This window comes from Apis dorsata, unplaced genomic scaffold (assembly GCF_000469605.1).
Source record: "Apis dorsata unplaced genomic scaffold, Apis dorsata 1.3 scaffold_78, whole genome shotgun sequence".
Lineage (NCBI taxonomy): Eukaryota > Metazoa > Arthropoda > Insecta > Hymenoptera > Apidae > Apis > Apis dorsata.
In genome coordinates this window covers 745,270-749,890 of record NW_006263376.1, presented here as the reverse complement: position 1 = coordinate 749,890, position 4,621 = coordinate 745,270, and positions in this window count along the sequence as shown.

The following is a 4,621-nucleotide window of genomic DNA, read 5'->3' as shown; positions in this document are numbered from 1 at the left end:
GGAGACCTCCTCCTCCTCCTCCTCCTCCTCCTCCTCGTTCCGGGAACGTGTATTAATAATAAGCAAATTTCGACGAAGCAAACAACGATTCGATCTTTCTCCTTTCTCGGATATTAATCACTGTGGTATTTGGTCCTGAACGGGAATTGGGAAATAAGTCGTTGCGCGGATTTGAGAAAAAATGGAACGAGAGAATTAAACTGGGCTCGCTCGTGCGAACGCGATCGATCGTCCGCGATAGTTCGATCGGATCGTGGAGCTCGTAAATTGGCTCTTTCCTCGCGTTTGCTTTTTGGAAGGGAACGGGACGACGCCGCGACGACGCCTCTGAATGAGTTATCGCGGCGAAGCCTTGAACCCACGCTCAATTATCTTAATGAGCAGAAACGCCAATAACGCGCAACATTTTCAGGGCTACGTCTTATTTTTAAACCTGTTCCCGCGTTCACGAATTTGCGAATGCCCTAATCGTCGTCCCTAAATGATACGATCGTTTAAAGGAAGTGTCAATGAGAAAATGCTTGGAACGGCGAAGAATTTCGAAAACGCAGGGAGAAAAAGCAAGGAGGAAAAATGCCGCGACGCAAAATACCACGAAAGAATGCATAGCTCCTTTATGACAGACGCAGGGGCAAATATTCCATTAAATCGATGTTTTTCTTTGTAACGGTATCCCGATGCGCAAGAATTGCGTACACGTAATGCACCGCCTATCTCGTGCATCCGCGTTTAATACCTTCCATCTCGAATTTTTCTCTTCAATTTCACCACGTATGAAATTTCGTTTCGTTCTGCTCGATCCGTTTGGTATTTCCCTTACGCCGTATTAATTCTGATTAGACGTAATCAATCGTACGATTGTCACCCGTTTGTAGAATCGATCATGCGCGAATATATATGTGACGATATGGAAAATCATCGAAATATTGAAATATCTAGCCAAATTTCAATTCTCTGTTATTCGTATTATGCCGTAAAAGTAAAATTTAAAAATTTCAAATTTCTCTACTAAAAGAGCGAATTGATCGAAACAACGTATCGAGATCGGGAAAAGTCGAACTTTCGTTTATAGAATTACAAAATTTGACTTTTTCTTTTAAAAATAGAAAAGGAACACGGAAATCTGGAAAGGCATCGATCCGTTAAGATTCCAAAGACGAAAAACTATTTTCGGTAGAATCACGTGCGAAGCACAATGCCGCAAAAGTCCCCGAGATTTCCCTTTCCCGCATCGGTTAACTTAGATTCCTCAACGAGCCACCCATCAAAATGATAAACTTCTCTCCTCCCAGACGAGGAAAAAGAAACCGAGACGAGCGAGTCGGTGTATTTATTTTCGTATTATACTTTTTCCCGCGACGCCTCGAGTGGATAATGGCACAAACATCTCGTACGTATCTCGGATAGATAACGAGAAACGTAAAACTTGCTTACTTTGCCATCGGCCGATGCTATAAATTTAATAAATATACCTACTCGTCTTCGACGGAATGATTAAAGATCCTATTTTGTTTTTCCCGTTTTCTAAGATTACGATGTTCTTTAACACTTGGAATAATCCTTCCTTTTTCTCTAAAAAATATTCCCTTTCCTTAATTTTTCAAACATCTCTGTTAATTTTGAAAATAGATTCTTACGTTACACGATATTCCTTAAACGAGTATTTTAAATTATTATTGCATTCCTTCTTTTAATTTTCTAAATTATAAGCAAAATATATTTTGTCGATAAGTTAGGTATTGAAAAATTTTTCGAATCAGCGCCATCTCGCGTTTGGATCACCGAAGCTCCGACTTGTTATTGGCATAGCAGAATATGCAAGGAGGTATACGAATCCCTGTGACGTCATAGACAAGGAAAGTAATATTGTGCGAAAAGGATAGAGAGCATTTCCCCCACCTCGAGGATACTATATGGAAAATTCACTAATTACTTGTTTTCTATGCAAAATTTCTACACATTTAAACTTGCAACTTATAACTAGGACTTCGGACTGATTTCTCGTATTAATTTTAATGTAAAATTCTTCTTAATTAATTATTTATTAATAATTAATGCACCGTACTTTCTACTACGTCGAAAATATTCTATGGAAAATTCATTAACTATTCGTTTTTTCCTTAAAAATTTGATATTTTTAAACTTGCATTTTGCAACTAAAACTTCAAGCTAATTTCTCGTATCAATTATAATATAAAATTTATTTCTATTAATTATTTATTAACGATTAACGCATAATATTTGCCTAGAAGAGCTACATAGGAAGCCATATTGAAAATTCATTAATTACTCGTTTCTTATTTAAAATTTCGATATTTTTAGGCTCGGATCTTAAAGTTAGAACTTCAGACATGTTTTTAATATTAATTTTGATATGATATTTTTCTTTAGTTAATTGTTTATTAACAATAACATGTCATACGTTTTAATAGGTCTAAGATATATTAAAGATTCATTAATAATTAGTTTTCTATTTAAAATTTTTAAATTTTTAAACTTGCACTTTAAAGCTAGAATTCCAGGTTAATTTCTCGTATCAATTTTAATGAAAAATTTATTTCTATTAATTACTTATTAAGAATTAATGTGTTATATCAAGTCAACGTATCTTTGATACGTAATTTTTTATTAATTTTTCATTGATATGGAATTTCTTCTTTTGTAAACATCATTATATGCATTTGAAACATTGTTTCTTCTTCTATTTTCATATATAAATTTTATTTATAATTTTTCTGTTGTTTAAATGAATAATAAATTTCATTACTTTGTTACGAAATGAATAACTTCGTAACTGACGTACATTTCATAATAATCATTGATAAATAGTTAATAAATATAAATTTTATATTATAATTCATACGAGAAACTTATTTAAAATTCTTATTTGAAGATGCAAATTTAAAAATATCAAATTATAAATTTTCAATATGGCTTCTCAATATATTAAAACATGATACGTTAATCATTAATAAATAATTAATAAAAATGAATTTTTCATTAAAATTGATACGAGAAATTTGTTTAAAGTTCTAGCTTTAAGATATGAGTTATAAATTGCCTAAATTTTAAATAAAAAATGAATTATTATTGACGAATTTTTCAATCGATATTCTAGAATTGAATCGATGGAGCTTATCTGTGAATACCTTCTTGCATATTCTGCTATGCTAATAAAAAGAAGCTTCGATGATCCAAACGCGAGATGGCGCTGATCCCATTTTCCGAATCTTGTATAACTTAGGCGAAATACATTTTGTTAAAAATTTTTCAACCCGAAACGAATAGAATATACGTTAATTATAATCTGGAAATTATATGTAATGGGAATAGGAATAATGAATAGAACATATCCTCGTAGAAATAAATGTGATTGGAAAATGCTATTGTACATGTTATACGTGTAAGTAAATATATCGATACTATAATGTTTTTTTGATTAGGTTATGAACATACGATTAAAATTAATTTTCGATTATAAATAAATCTCACACAAATTTAGCAATAATTATTCATTTATTATTGAGAATCAATGCAATACAATTATGTTAATCATATGTAATTGTCGAAATCATAAACATAGGTACGCAAAAATTGAAAAATATTCTGTATCCTGAATCCTTACAATATATTTTTGAAGGTACGTCTAATTTTTAATTTATAATAAATTAATTTAAAAATATAAAAAGAAGAAATAATTTATTTGAAAACATTGTATTCTGATAATAAACATTTTTAGGTTTTACTTGTTATAATATGACATAATATAACTAAGACAATAAGAATTTTTGATATGATGAATCATTAACTTTTTTTAAGTATCAGAAGTAGAAATGAAAATAAAAATGATTATATTTCATTTCAAAATCATAATGAAATCATAATGATAATTTTGTATTACATTTTACCGAATGAAATAACAAAAACAAGAAACTCATTCTAAGCAACAAAAGATTCTAATATTTTTTTTTTGTATATATCTTAGATATATATATTTGCATTTTAACTGAGAATTTTTAGGTATTTTACTAAAATACTCAATCTAATAAAAAAATAAAAAATTCGAGAAGAAATGATATGTGAAATTTTTTCTGAAATTTAAAATTTTTTGAAATTTTGGGATTTTGCATCAGGAGAATATAAAATATAAAAAGATGGCAGAATTTTTCTACAGTTTGTGAGAATAAAAATTTTTATTTGTATATTTTTTATTACAATATTAAAAATGATGATAATGATGTAAAATTTTTTTTTATATTTTCAGGTATAATGACGAACTTCATTTGTGTTAATTTTGTAGATATCCAAATATTTCTATAATGACTTACGAATAATCATGTACTATCTTATAAGGAGATTGAGCTAATCTTGACAATTTTGATTTTGATAAAAGTTTGTATGTATAATGAATTATAGATAAAGTATTTTTTTCTTTGAGAAATATGTTTGAGAGATAAAATCAGTTCTTAATCTTTCAGTATTTTTATGTTTTTTTTTTTAAATTTGCCTAAGAATTTTGTTTTTAACAAGATGATGAACTTATAAAAATTAAAGAAATTAAGTAAATAAGTTTTTTATATTAATAATATTGGGTAAGATACTCACTGTATAAGACATATAT